This window comes from Papaver somniferum, chromosome 5, assembly GCF_003573695.1.
Source record: "Papaver somniferum cultivar HN1 chromosome 5, ASM357369v1, whole genome shotgun sequence".
In the NCBI taxonomy this organism is placed as follows: domain Eukaryota; kingdom Viridiplantae; phylum Streptophyta; class Magnoliopsida; order Ranunculales; family Papaveraceae; genus Papaver; species Papaver somniferum.
In genome coordinates this window covers 193,933,647-193,950,402 of record NC_039362.1, presented here as the reverse complement: position 1 = coordinate 193,950,402, position 16,756 = coordinate 193,933,647, and positions in this window count along the sequence as shown.

The following is a 16,756-nucleotide window of genomic DNA, read 5'->3' as shown; positions in this document are numbered from 1 at the left end:
ATAGTGAGGAAAAACATGATGTTGTTTTTCCGCTATATTAAAGCGTAGCAGTATGAAAGAACAAGTGCGGCCTTGTTAGTTTCAAAGGCGCATGAAGAGGATGTTACTTTTGGAAGTGACGGTGGATAGCCCCGAGTATCCTAAGTCATGGCTAATGTCATGCATTTCAGTCGTATTTGCGCAAGAGGGTTGCAAAATGATTGAAGAACACTTAGTCTACAGTAAGGCATGTTGAATCGCAAGAGTGCAATGTCAGTCGGACTTGGAGGCAGTAAGCTAAGTTATGCATATCAAGGTGATATGGTAGTTGTTTGGCGTGTACACTTAGGCGCAGAATGGCTTGAAGGAAAATTTGTGCGGTGATGCAAGAGGCATACAGACAGATTCCAAGAGAATTTGGGTGTTGAGATGTTAATAAATTAGAAATTGAAGCATAGTCGACGATGCGACAATGAAGCTAGAATTCATATTCTCAATGGCAAGACAAAAAAACTAAGTGGCGACATTAAGTACTAAGCAAAGAAGGTTTGGCAAGGTTAAAAGCCAAACAAAGTTACTGATTTCTGAGAATTGCTCAGATGCGTACAAGGCCAAGGAAGGTTCAGTAGAAGCTGAACTGATGTTGCATTCAACTAGGACGTTGAATGGATTGGACGGGGGAGGTCTGTGACATGGCCCAACAGTTAAGCACAACAGTTGCCCATTACTGAGAATGTAGCCTGGCATATGGAGCTCCACATGCCGACGATGTAGCGCCAACATGGATGAGACAAGAAAGGCTACTTAACACATGCAACAACTATGAGATAGTGTTGTATATCCTTATTCAGAGTTAGCCCAGCTCAAGGAATGAATAAAAGATAATATTCAAAGTCATGGAATGACTTTGGCATGGTCTTAAGCTTTGTCCAAAGCTTGGACTATGCATATGCAACAATGGCGGGCCCAAACACGCCATTGGTATCAACTGCTCGCCAAAAGAGATGCAAGCATGAAGTTGAATTAAGCAAGTCAATACTCAGTTGGCATGATATTTGGATGTTGGTATCCAAATGAGATGAGTGCGTAGCGGAATGGATAAAGCTCAACCATTTTTGAATACTTGGCAGAAGTGCAAGTTGGATGAATCGTGATCATTGTCGAGCACTTGGCGTAGGCCAAGAGTGAGTGAAGCACAATCATTGTCGAACATTGGCAGGGCCAAAGTTCAATGATGCATAATGATTGTCGGACTTGAGTTCAAGCTGTCAGTTGCGAGTGTGTGTGCATCACACGTATGCCAGAGTGAAAGACCAAGTTAGAAACGGTTATAGAGTGGATTTATAACCGATTTTGGCATATCATAACCGTTTGAGACAGGTGTGGCGTGAAAAAACGGGGTACAACAACCACACCCAACAATTCGATTAGCAATCTTTATGAACAAACTGCAATATACTTTCTAGAGAATCAACTAGATAGTCAGACTCAATCTAAATAAAAGTATATCAAAGAGTTTATATCTCAATCTCTCAATTTATATTTACTCAAGCAAATAGAAATCTGCGAGTCTTTATCAAAGAGAGAGAACTTGGATGGTACCAAAACCTAATATCCAAGTGTCAATCAATTTAAATCAACAACCAAAAGGTCGGATATTCTAATTGATTAAACAACGCACAACCTGTGATATTTCAATTATATAACAAAATATAACGCAGAAAATAAATAACACAGACACCAAAATTTTGTTAACGAGAAAACCGCAAATGCAGAAAAACCCTGGGACCTAGTCCAAATTGAACATACACTGTATTAAGCCGCTACAGACACTAGCCTACTCCAAACTAACTTCGGTCTGGACTGTAGTTGAACCCCAATCAATCTCACACTGATCCAAGGTACAGTTATGCTCTTACGCCTCTGATCCCAGCAGGATTCTACGTACTTGATTCCCTTAGCTGATCTCACCCACAACTAAGAGTTGCTACGACCCAAAGTCGAAGACTTTAATCAACAAATATGTATCACACAGAGAATTCTACGATGATAGATAAATCCGTCTCCCACGAATATACCTATGAGTTTTGTTCCGTCTTTTTATAAATCAAGGTGAACATGAACCAATCAATAAACCGGTCTTATATTCCCGAAGAACAACCTAGTATTGTTGGTCACCTCACAATATATTAATCGACAAAGCGAAAAAGATATTGTGGAATCACAAAAGATGAGACAAAGTGTTTGTGATTACTTTTCTATCTTGCCTATCGGAGACTATTAAAATCTCGAGCCAATTATTGCAATCATACTCGTAACAATATAAACTGCAAGATAAGATCACACAATTACAAGAAAAGTAGTATCGGTATGGCTTGACAATCCCAATGAAGTCTTTAAGTCGTTAACCTGGTTTAGAAGAAGAAACCAAAGGTTAAAGGAGAATCGACTCTAGCTTAGCACAACTAGTATCACACAGAATGTGTGGGGATTAGGTTTCCCAGTTGCTAGAGTTCTCCCTTATATAGTCTTTCAAATCAGGGTTTGCAATCAATGTTAGATTGGTAACAAAGCATTCAATATTCACCGTTACATGAAAACCTGATTAGATTCAAGCTAATATTTTTCAACTGTTGGATCGAAAACTCAGCTTGGTACACACAAATGAAATGTTCAATTTTGGGTTTATGTAACCGTTACCAAACATTAACATTTGTTGGTTCAATAATATTTAACCAAATGGTTAGTCATATGATCACTTTCATATCCACCATATTCTTCTTCACCATAACTAGTTCAAATGACTCAAATGAACTAGTTAGACAGTTGTTCTTATGTAACTACACAAGACACAATCGAAGCAAAAACGGTTTGATTCACTCGAATCAGTTCATGAACTTTATAGCCACGGTTTGCAAAAGCATTTGAAGAAGAGGGGATCTAACAACACTACCCAATATTTCTCTTAGCAATCTGTATGGACTAACTCTGAAATACTTTCTATAGAATCAACTAGACAGTCAGACTCAATCTGGGTAAAAGTATCTCAAGGAGTTAAGATCTCTCTCCTGTTTTGATTTACTCGAGCTAATGGAAATCAGCGAGTCTTTAATCAAACACAAGGAATAACTTGGATGGTACCAAAGACCAATATCGAAGGATCAATCAATGACAATCAACAACCAAAGGTTGGATTACTCTAATTGGTGATCTAATGCACAACCTGTATTATTTCAATTATAAAGATAAAACAATATAATGCGGAAATTGAAATAACACAGACACCAGAAATTTTGTTAACGAGGAAACCGCAAATGCAGAAAAACCCAGGGACCTAGTAAAGATTGAACACACACTATATTAAGCCGTTACAGACACTAGTCTACTCTAAGCTAACTTCGGACTGGACTGTAGTTGAACCCCAGTCAGTCTCCCACTGATCCAAGGTACAGTTGTACTCCCTACGCCTCTGATCCCAGCAGGATACTGCGCACTTGATTCCCTTAGCTGATCTCACCCAAAACTAAGAGTTGTTACGACCCAAAGTCGAAGTCTTGATGATAAAAAAATCTATCTCACACAGACAAGTCTATCGAAGGATCAATCTATCTCCCACCGATAAACCCCAAAAGGTTTTATTACGTCTTTTGATAATAATCAAGGTGAACAGGAACCAATTGATAATCCAGTGTTATATTCCCGAAGAACATCCTAGATTTATCAATCACCTCACAACAATATTAATCGTATGGTAACAAAACAAGATGTTGCGGAATCACAAACAATGAGACGAACATGTTTGTGATTACTTTTTATATCTCTCCTATCGGATATATCAATCTCAAGCCAAACAATATGATTGTACTAGTACTATAGAAGATACAAGATCAGATCACACAACTACGATAAAGTTGTATCGGTCTGGCTTCACAATCCCAGTGAAGTCTTTAAGTCGTTAACCTGGTTTTAGAAGAAGAAAACCAAAGGTTAAAGGAGAACCGACTCTAGCACGCAAACTAGTATCACACGTAAGGTGTGGGGATTAGTTTTGCATTGATGCTAGATGTCACCTTACATAGTCTTTCAAATCAAGGTTTTCTATTAGGTTACCTTGGTAACAAAGCAATCAATATCCATCGTTAGATGAAAACCTAATTTAGATTCAAGCTAATATTTCTCAAACGTTAGATAGAAAACTTAGCTTGTCACACACAATTGAAATGCACGGTTTGTTAACCGTACCCAAACGTATGCACTTGTTATTTCAACAATAGTTAACCAAAAAGGTTAGCCATATGAGCATTTCATATCAACCATGTTCTTCTTCACCATAACTAGTTCACATGACTCAAATGAACTAGTTAGAGAGTTGTTCAATTGCAACGAAATCTTATGTAACTACACAAGACACAATTAAAGCAAAGATGATTTGATTCACTTGAATCGGTTCATGAATTTTTATAGCCACGGTTTGCAAACTGCATTCCTTAGTATTTTTAAGTTTAAGTTCAGAAATCATCTTCAGATATATAACCTTCTTAAGTTCGCAGACTTGGTTCACAGGCTTAAATTACCGGGCAGAGTTTTCAAACTCCAGCAAAAATTCTAGGGAATGAGAACTTCGCCGGTTCGCGGACTTAGCTTCACGCACTAGTTTGTAAACTCCAGCAGAAATTCTCGGGTTTGAGAACTTCGGCAGTTCGCGGACTTGGCACTTTCCATTCTTCTGGTTCACTTGATCAACACCACCCAATATTTCGCACAACTACGATAGAAGATGCAAGATCAGATCACACAACTACGATAAAAGTAGTATCGGTCTGCCTTCACAATCCCAATGAAGTCTTTAAGTCGTTAACCTGGTTTTAGAGAAGAAAACCAAAGGTTAGAGGAGAATCGAATCTAGCGAGCGCACTATTATCACACAGACGTGTGGGTATTAGTTTAGCCCAATGCTAGATGTCTCCTTTATATAGCCTTCAAATCATGGTTTTGCCTTAGTTACAAAGCAATCAATATTCACCGTTAGATGAAAACCTGATTTAGATTCAACCTAATATTTCTCAACCGTTAAATCGAAAACTTAGCTTGTCACACACACTTGTGATATACGTTTACTGGGTTTGTGAAAACCGTGCCCAAACGTGTGCGTGTATGTTGGTTCAACATAGTAACCCAAAAGGTTAACCATATGAGCATTTTATATTAACCTTGTTCTTCTTCACCATAACTAGTTCAATTGAATCAAATGAACTAGTTAGAGCGTTGTTCAATTGTATAAGATCTTATGTAACTACACAAGACACAATTGAAACAAAGATGATTTGATTAGATTGAATCGGCTCATTAACTTTATAGCCACGGTTTGCATACTGCATTCCTTAGTAATTTAAGTTTCATGTTAAGAGCACATATTTAGATCATAACCCACCCAAGTTCGCAAACATGTTCGCGGATTTAAGGCAACCGACAGAGTTTTCCAAACTCAACAGAAAATCTCGGCAAGGAGACTTCCGCCAGTTCGCGGACTAGGTTCGCGGACTAAACACGCAAAAGAGTTTTTGGAAAATCCCAGCAGAAATTCTCGGCAATAGAACTTCCGTCAGTTCGCGGATTGATTTCGCAAACTGAGCTCGCGGACTTGGCAAAGCAAATTCCTCCTGTTTCTCTCAATCAACAAAGTTCACAAACTTCGGATTAAGGAATATGACTTATGCATATATGTGTTACCACACAATGCTTATATCCATCATTGGTTATATAGACCTAAACTATCATTCCAACCATTGAAACATTCTTAGAGGATGTTATATAGTTGTTACACTATTTCTCGTCAAAGAGATTTTCAAAGTGATTGAAACATTATGACTTTCGTCACTAGGTGAAGATAAACCCGATCAAAGCGAAACTCTTTACCAACACATGATTTCGAGATATAGATAGGAAAGATATACTCGGCTCGAAATATCAAATGTGTATGATCCAGCCTATATAGCATACTACTTTTGTCTCAGAAGAAGTAGGAGATAGAGTAGATAGACTTTTGAGTGATAGATAAGTTCAAGTCTCCATATACCTTTTTGTTGATGAAGTTCCACGGTTCCTTGAGTAGATCTTCGCCGTTGTATGATGAATCTCCATGAAGTCCTTGAGCTCAACTACACTTTTCTATCCTAGTCCGAGACTTAGCTATGTAGACTAGAAATAAAGACTCATAGTTTTTATCACTAACATTGACAAACATGCTTGATATAGCAACGTATGCGAGGTCAACCGAGCTATGCTCTAACAATCTCCCCCTTTGTCAATTTTAGTAACAAAACTATTAACACATATGGAATACAAAAAAGATAAACTTTAGTGGATCCTATTCCATAGTCTAATCTTCAACGTTCCCTGAAATCTTCGTCCTTCCAAGTACTCCAATGATCCCAAAGGTTGTAAGTTTAGCATCATCATTGTTGAAGATCCGTAGCTATAACAATGAGAGAAATCGAGATTCTCGATCATCATTATACAGTGACATAGTATTATTATGTAACATCAAAGTCCAATTGCATCACGATTTTAACAATAATACTACGGTGATGTGTATCACTCCCTCTTAGTCAATACTCCATCTCACATGAAAACCACTACAATGATCCGAAAACCATATGTATATGTAGTAGAACTACACATTAATTCTCCCCTTTTTTGTCAATAAAATTGGCAAAGGTACAAGAACAGGATCCTAATGAAATTTCCGAGAAGAGACGTTTCATAGACTAAAATAAAAAAAAACATACCAATTTAATTTAGATGCAATCATAAAGCCGAAGCTAAATGCATTCATCAATGAGTTTTAAGATACAAGATAACCCCTATAAAATTCCACAGCCACACACCCCGCAAGATATTACCATTAAGCACAAGTTCAAAAGAACTCTCCCCCATTTGATGTCATTCTCGAAAGAACAACAAGAGCGACCTTAATTTCGAAAGAAAATAAGGATTTTTAATTGGACACCAAAAATCATAGGAATGATTTTCTATATCCAAAACTCAATCAAATTAATCACAAGTAAACGGAAACGAGCCCAGCTCTTCACTATTCTTTGCTTCGAATGATTCATTTTGATCCTTAACTTATCTCGCTTTTTTCGGTCGATGAAGAGGAAGAGATGATTAATTTAATTGGAATACGCAGCTAAATTAAACCACAAAAGTGATCAATTTAATTGGTTGTGCTCAACATAAGTAAACTTACGGAGCTACGACTAAGTCAATCATACGGAGATGACTAACTTAACCGTTCAAATAATCAACAAAAGAAAAACCTTACGGAATATGCGACTACATTAACCAATAGGACATGATTAGCATAGTCGTTCATATACTCAACATAAGGACTTGTGGAATATATGAAAACTCAACTAGACTAATTACAAAAGAACCTATAATTAATCTAATTGGAATACAAACAACCAAATTAATCACGAAAGTAATCAATTTAATTGTCAAAAGTTTTGCTCGACAAAAGAAGACTTTCAGAGCAAATAACTAAATAACCAATCAAGATGATTAGTTTAGTTCAAAATGCTCAACATATAGCATCTTACGTAACAACCAACAAAGCCAATCAAAATAATCAACTTAGTTGTATCGTGCTCAACATAAGACACATTATGGAGCCTCAAGGTAATATAAAAAGAATGGATCAATGAAGATCAATACCATGGAATTCATACAAGGATCTATTCTATCTTTCCATCACTATTTGTATAATGACATAATAGACTTTATCCTTGTCACACAAAAGACTTTATCCTATTTTCCATCAAATACATGACTGCATAGGCATAACTTTTGTATTTGTGAAAAGTCCATTCGTCCTTTCATCAATACGAATATCAATTTATGAACGACTTTACTTTTGACAACATATGGGACCTTCAAGTTCACGGACGCAAACAATACATATCCCATAAAAAATATTGCAATACTTCAAAATCAAACAAATTAATAGTGCAATAACATCATCCTCCAAATATTTTTAGAATTTAATACCAATAAACCTAAAAAATAACATAAGAAGATGAAAACAAAAATAGCTATGTGTAGTCACAATCTTCGCTATTCAAAACACTAGTTATTCTTCCAACTAAACCAAAAACAAGACATACTAGGAAATAATCCTTTTGGGAAATTCTTTATCATTCCCGAACTCCTTGTTATCGACAGCCATCAAGACATAAGGTTCACGGAGATAAGTGTCAATACCCACGAATTGTCTTGGCTAAAGAGGTCGAATTAGGGTCCTCTGAATTTCCAAGGATTTAGACACAAAAGTCTTTATTTCACAAATATCCCTTCTTATTTCCTTTAACTCGTCAAGAACATTGGAAAACTACTGAGAGTTAGATGGAACATCCCTGGGTTTTCTTGTATTCCTTCTTTTTCTTTTGAGGGACTTAGAAACATGAGATTTCTCTTTTTCCTTGATTGATGGCTTAACAATCATGTTGATATCCTTTCCATCTGATGACATGGTGCTTTGAGAACAGTTATGAAAAACTGGATTTGTGTGATGGAATCACTTAACTCAACAAGCTGTCTTATAAAGGATGTCAAAAGGAAAAAGGAATGTAGGGTTCGAAACCTACTGACAGGTTCGAATACGCCCAACTCTAAAACCCTATAAAGAGTAGAATTATCGATAATAACCCTTTCTTTTATTTGATAGACAAAAAAATAACAAATCTAAGAAAAGAAGGAAAAACTTTTCTGAAGCCTGGATCAACACTCAATCTTGTCTCTTTTCGATCAGGAACATGAGACAAGATTTTCCTAACAACACAATGAAGTTGTGTTGCGATGAACAACGATTTGTCTATCTTTTTCCTCATGGGAGGAATCTTCTGATCTTTGTCTATCAAACCGATTTGACCGTATTTTCTTTTCAAATGGTCTTATTCTATCCCTGGGAACCAACTTCTTAGACGAAGATAAGATCCTACATACCTCGGCGGTCTTATGAGCAAGTTTCAGCTTTCGTTGAAGTTTTCTTGCGTGCCTTATTTGGTGCTTGTATTTGTAACACCTTGATAGTTCATGTCCCTTCATCGACCAAAACGAGCACGTCAATCTTGGATAGTATTCTGGCATCTGAGATGTGTAAGCAGCTAAACATACACTTGATCCTGAAACATCACTGATAGGGTTTCCAGTAACATGATTCAGTGAATCTTCCAGCTTGATTGGGTTTCCTTATTCTCCGAACCCATTGAGGTTGATATATGTATTGCTACAAGTATCAAAATCGATGTTTTCACAAAGAAGCCCTGCACTTGGTTTTCTATCTTCATCAAAATCATATGTTTCAAACATTTCATCAAGTGTAACAGCTAGACCTTTGTTCCCAGTGTATTTTCTACAATTTGGGCATTCGTTAGCAAAATGGCCAAAACCTTTACACTTAAAGCACTGAGGCATGTCCTCGTCATCAGCCTCGTCAGCATCCCTATTTTTAGGAGGTACGCGACCGTGAGGTTTGTCTGATGACTTAGGTTTGTCTCTTAAAAACCGTTTACTTCTCTTCATCAGAAGATCCCTAAACTATCTTGTGATCAAGGAGACTGATTTGTCAAGATCTTCATCCGAAAAATGATCCTCAAACTGATCATCCTCAGAGACATAAGCACTTTTACCTTTGACAAGTAATTTAGTATTCTTCTGTATTTTAAAGGCAACATCCTTTCCGACTTTGGATGTATGCTCACGGTCAAAGATCTTTAGCTTTCCAACCAAGGTGTTTCTGGAAAGATTATCGAGGTTATTCCCCTCAACGATGGCATGCTTCTTAAATTCGTATCTAGATGGCAACGATCTGAGAATTTTCATCACAATATCCTTTTCAAGAATAGTCTTACCCAATGCAAAAGAGGCATTAACAATTTCAGAAACTTTGTGATTAAACTCATCAAATGACTCTTTATCTTCCATACGAAGGTTTTCCCAATCGGAATTAAGGTTTTGAATCCTAGCTTCATTTTCGCTGGAGTTACCTTCAAATACGCTTTCTAAGATATCCCAAGCATCTTTAGACATAATGCAATTAGACATACGGTGTTGAAGACTTGGGAAATGGCATGTATGATATCATTTAACCCTTCAGAATTCTGCTTTGCAGCAAGAATCTCGGCAGCATTATATTCACCGATATTCTTGCAACATTCACGTCTCCAGCTCCAACAACAGGCGCACCATAGCCATTGACAACATATACCCATGATTGAAAATCACGCGACTAGATGAAGGATCGCATATAAATTTTCCACCACAAGTAATTAGAGCCATTGAAGACTGGTGGTACGTTAGTAGAGATAGCACCTCTGTCCATAGAGTCAGATCGCTACAAAGATGAGGTCTTAGTGTGTTTTCCTGCTCTAATACCAATTGAAAAAGCGGGGATCTAACAATACCACCCAATATATCTCTTAGCAATCTGTATGGACTAACTCCGAAATACTGTGCTAGAGAATCAACTAGAAAGTCAGACTCAATTTAGATTAAAGTATCTCAAGGAGTTAATATCTCTCACTTGTTTTGATTTGCTCAAGCTAAAACAATAGCGAGTCTTTAATCAAACACAAGTAATAACTTGGATGGTACCAAAGACCAATATCCAAGTGTTAATCAATGAAATCAACAACAACAAGGTCGGATATCTAATTGATTAAACTTCAACGCACAACCTGTATTGTTTCAAATTATAAAGATAAAACAATATAATACGGAAATTGAAATAACACAGACACCAGAAGTTTTGTTAACGAGGAAACTGCAAAGCCCCGGGACCTAGTCCAGATTGAATACACACTGTATTAAGCTTCTACAGACACTAGCCTACTCCAAGCTAACTTCGGAATGGACTATAGTTGAACCCCAATCAGTCTACCACTAATTCAAAGTACAGTTGTACTCCTACGCCTATGATCCCAGCAGGACACTGCGCACTTGATTCCCTTAGCTGATAATAAACAAAACTGTCTCACATAGAAAAGTCTATCAAAGGATAAATCTGTCTCCCACAGAAGAACCCTAGGTTTTTTTCCGTCTTATGATATGAAATCAAGGTGAACAGGAACCAATTGATAATCCGGTCTTATATTCCCGAAGAACATCCTAGATTAATGAATAACCTCTCAACAATCTTTCTTGACTACACAAGAGGATGTCGAGGAATCACAAACAGTGAGTCAAAGATGTTTGTGACTTATTTATCTTGCCTATCGGAGAACTCTCACGATCTCAAGCCAATCAATAAGATTGTACTCGTACGATAGAAGATGCAAGATCAGATCACACAACTACGATAAAAGTAGTATCGGTCTGGCTTCACAATCCCAATGAAGTCTTTAAGTCGTTAACCTGGTTTTAGAGAAGAAAACCAAAGGTTAGAGGAGAATCGACTCTAGCGAGCGCACTAGTATCACACAGACGTGCGGGGATTAGTTTTGCGCAATGCCCAAACGTGAAATCCTGACCTAGATTCAAGCTAATATTTCTCAACTGTTAGATCGAAAACTTAGCTTGTCACACACACTTGAGATATACGTTTACTGGGTTTGTGAAAACCGTGCCCAAACGTGTACGTGTATGTTGGTTCAACATAGTAACCCAAAAGGTTAACCATATGAGCATTTCATATTAACCTTGTTCTCCTTCATCATAACTAGTTCAATTGACTCAAATTAACTAGTTAGAGAGTTGTTCAATTGCTATGAGATCTTATGTAACTACACAAGACACAAGTGAAACAAAGATGATTCGATTCGATTGAATCGGTTCATGAAATTTATAACCACGGTTTGCATACTGTATTCTTTAGTAATTTAAGTTTCATGTTCAGAGCACATCATTAGATCATAACCCACTCAAGTTCGCAAACAAGTTCGCGGACTTAAGGTAACCGACAGAGTTTTCCAAACTCAGCAGAAAATCTCGGCAAGAAGACTTCCACCAGTTCGCGGACTAGGTTCGCGGACTAAACACGCAAACGAGTTTTTGGAAAATCCCAGCAGAAATTCTCGACAAGAGAACTTCCGTCAGTTCGCGGACTTGGCAAAGCCAATTCCTCCGGTTTCTCTCAAACAACAAAGTTCGCAAACTTCGGATTAAGGAATATGACTTATGCACATATGTGTTACCACACAATGCTTATATCCATCATTGGTTATATAGACCTAAACTCTCATTCCAACCATTGAAACATTCTTAGAGGACGTTATATAGTTGTTACCCTATTTCTCGTCAAAGCGATTTTCAAAGTGATTGAAACATTATGACTTTCCTCACTAGGTGAAGATAAACCTGATCAAAGCGAAATGCTTTACCAACACACGATTTCGAGATATAGTTAGGCGAGATATACTCGTCTCGAAATATCAAATGTGTATGATCCAGTCTATATAACATACGACTTTTGTCTCATAAGAAGTAGGAGATAGAGTAGATAGACTTTTGAGTGATAGATAAGTTCAAGTCTCCATATACCTTTTTGTTGATGAATTCCCATGGTTCCTTGAGTAGATCTTCGTCATTGTAGAATGAATCGCCATGAAGTCCTTGAACTCAACTACACTTTTCTATCCTAGTCCGAGACTTAGCTATGTAGACTAGAAATCAATACTCATAGTTTTGATCACTAACATTGACAAAGATGCTTGATATATCAACACATGCGAGGTCGACCGAGCTATGCTCTAACAGTGACAATGTCCATCCTTGGAATCCATGATAGTTTTCTAGACAAGTACATAAGAATCAGCTAGCGACCTTGCAATATCGAGGAAAGCTTCTGAACGGAGTCTAGGGACTTGCATCTGTTCGAATTCTGGAAGTGACCTTCCCTTACGTATTCCCTTGCAACGTCACGTTCCACCAACTTTTTTAGGATAGCTGTCAAGCAATTGACCAGGAAGATCTTTGATGGCGGTCGTTTCATTATTCTACAATCTGCATGCATATAAATCATTACTTAATAGTTACTTTTAATACCAGAAGAAAAGTAACTTAACTAACACAATCTAAAAACAAAACCTTTACAAAATCAACGGATATTTGTAAAACAAAGCCAATTTGCACCTTGCTAACCCGAGAACGATGATGAGTTTGAAGTTTGAACTGCTGTTTGACAAGAATCTGTACTGAAATGATTACATAATGAACCTAAAGGATGTGTTGGCCCCACACAACTGGAGCTTTATCCTGGCCTTCCTGAATGGTTAGATGATCACACTGGATAGACTGAAGTAATAACAGCAAGATTGCATTAACACCAGTGTTAGAGTGAATGTGAGTTTTGTTGTTTTTAGTTCTACCTTCTCTCTTTTACTTTTGTTAAGTCACAGTCTGATCTGCTTATCTCATTGTACTGTGATGAGTCTTGTTGTTGTGGTAAGTTATCTCTCCCTTTTGTGTGACTGTCTGTAAACCAAAACTTCTCTATATAAATAAGTACTCTCTTGTAATGTCTTTATCACAACAACTTATCAATGAAATCAGTTTCATTAAAATCTGTCATGGTATCAGTTTTTTGCTAGGGATGTGATCTACTAGGGTTTATTAAATCTAAGGGCTCTCCTTAATCCTCATCTTGCTTGCGCCGATTATAAGAACTAAACTTTATCAAATTTTACCATACTTTACCAAACTTTCATCAAACTTCAGTTCTCTTCAATGAGGCCGCAACCTGAATCTCTGCACTATGAAGTTACTACGGCCTTACCATTTACTTTAATTATTCACTTTATATCACTTAAACTTGATGATACCAACTTCTTATTGTGGAAATCACATATGCCTTCCTTCTTGATCAGTACAGATCTATTTGGTTATCTGGATGGTTCATTGCCTGCACCAGCAGTCACCATTGGCGTTGGAGAGGCAGATTCTCCAAATCCTTCGTATCCAAAGTGGATAAAATGGGATAGATTTGTTAATAACTACTTGAATGCAACCTTCTCTCCATCTATTACTTCATCTGTTCTTGGATACAATACAGCTGCAGAGGTTTGGTCTTATCTTGCCACTAAATCTCAAAATAAATTTTCTGCTCGTAAATCCTTGCTTAGAAATCAGCTGTACAATATGCGCAGAGGGTCTAAATTTGTTAATGATTATCTTCAAGAGATTAAGACTATTACTGACTCTTTCGCTGCCATTAATGAACCTGTGTCTGAGAGTGATATTACTATGCACGTCCTACAAGGTTTGGGTAAGGACTATAATGATTTTACTGTTTCTATTCAGTCGTGATACTGAGCTTACTTTTGATGCTCTTACATCTAGACTCATAAACCATGAACAATAGTTGAAAAGTCAAGATCTTGAATCTTCAGCAGCCTTAGATCTTGCTTCATCTGCTTTCTTTGCAAAGAAAACCTTTAGTTCTGGCTCTAGTTCTACTTCTGGTGCTAGATCTGAAAAACCCCCTTATGTATATGTTGATTATGACTCCATGGAGTGTCAAATTTGTAAACAAATTGCGGATTCAGCTAGTGTGTGTAAATACAGATACACTCCATCAAGATATTCCAAACCAAAATCCCCTCCTTGTAAAAACTTCAAACCTCAAGCTCATGCATGTGTTCAAGTTAATCCTACATCTTTCTCTCAGATGTCTATTTATCCAGCTGCGACTGATTGGCTACCCGATTCTGTAGCTTCTCATCACATTACAAATGACTCTACCCTGCTCACTAACACCTCAAATTAAAATGGGGTCATCTTAGGTGATGGTTGGTAATGGAAATTTTCTTCCTATAACTCTTATTGGTGATTCAGTTCTTCATACTTCAACTGCATCTTTTCACTTATCCAATGTGTGTTTTGTGCCTACTATTCAAATAAACCTCATTTCTGTGGGGAAATTCACTGCACTATCTCTTTTTCACCATGGGCTTATGAGATTAAGGACACTGCCATAAAACAAGTGCTAGCTGAAGGACTCAAAACCAACAATCTTTATCCCATCAACAGCTCTGTCTCTCATTCACCAACAATACTTGTCTCACTCACTGCTACTTTACCCATCTGGCACAAACGTTTGGGTCATCCTGCACACAAGATTGTTCATAAACTGAGTGACAGGGATCAAATAAAATTACTGGATTCAGAGTTTGATTCTATCTGTCACCCCTGTCAGCTGGGAAAGAGCAAACACTTACCTTTTAAAGCCTCAGAGAGAAGTGTTGATTCTCCACTTGGTTTGATTCACTGTGATGTATGGGGTCCTGCACCAGAATTGTCTACACTTGGTTACAGATATTACATTCTGTTCATTGATGATTTCAGTCGTTTTCATTGGATTTATCCTATGAAAGAAAGAACTGAAAGTGTAGCTTGCTTCAAACACTTCAAGACTATCAATGAGAACCTTCTTACTTCCAAGATTAAGGTGTTTCAAACAGATGGAGCTTTTTAACTTGTCAAAGGAAAGTTAAGAGAGTATCTAGTTGAATGTGGCATCACTGTTACTATTTCATGTCCTAACACGCCTCAACAAAATGGCTTGGATGAGAGGAAGCACAAGCATATCACTGAAATGCGAAACAGACTCTCCATGCAAGCTTGCCTGCCCAAGTCATTCTGGTTTGATTTATTCATCACTGCCACCTATTTAATCAACAGGACACCAACTAAGTTGATCAACTTTCTTACTCCTTATGAAGTTCTTTTTTTCAAAAACTCCAGAGTATTCATTGTTTAAAGTGTTTGGTTGCACATGTTATCCATTCCTTGGTGATTACAGAAAGGAAAAGTTAAGTCCTAAATCTTCAAAGTGTACCTTCATTGGTTACAGTACTAGTCACAAAGGTTATAGGTGTTATGCTAATGTTTCTAAGAAGGTTTACATTTCAAGGAATGTAGTGTTTGATGAGACATCATTCCCTTTTTGTACTTGTCTTCCATCATCTTCACCAACTACTGTTACTGTTCTCATTCCTCAAGTAACCTCTTCAACTTTAACACCTACTTCAGATTCACCAACTACCTCCTCAGACTTACTTGTTGAGTATACAGACGATGAAGAACATTTTACTTCTCAATCTTTGGAACCTGCCACTCATCCAATACTTACAAGAGCAAAAGATGGTATCACTAAACCTAAATATCTTACCGATTTTGTTACCCAATTTACAACACCTCATGCATTCTGTGCTGATCTCTCATTTCCAACTGCACCAAAGACTTACAAGTTAGCAGTTAAAGATGCAAGATGGGTTGCAGCCATGCAACTTGAGTTTGAATCACTGCAACCAAATGATACATGGACTCTTGTTGAGCTTCATCCTGGTATGAATGTTTTAGGCTCTAACTGGGTTTACAGGATTAAGCTAAATCCTGATGGAACTGTTGATATATGTAAAGCTCGCCTAGTAGCTCAGGGTTTTCTTCAACATGATGGAATTGACTACAATGAGACTTTCAGTCATGTAGTTAAAATCACCATTATAAGAGTTTTTCTCACTATAGCTTTATCAAAGGGGTGGATCATCAAGCAATTGGATGTTTCCAATGCTTTTCTTCATGGAGATCTTTCTGAAACAGTTTACATGAACCAGCCTCAAGGATTTGTTGAAGATCTGCTAAACCAAACCATGTATGCTTACTCAAGAAATCACTATATGGACTTAAAAAAAGCCCCTTGTGCTTGGTATGAAAAATTCAGTGGCTTTCTTACAAAACAAGGTTTTGTTAGAGAAGATACAGATCAATATATTTTCATATT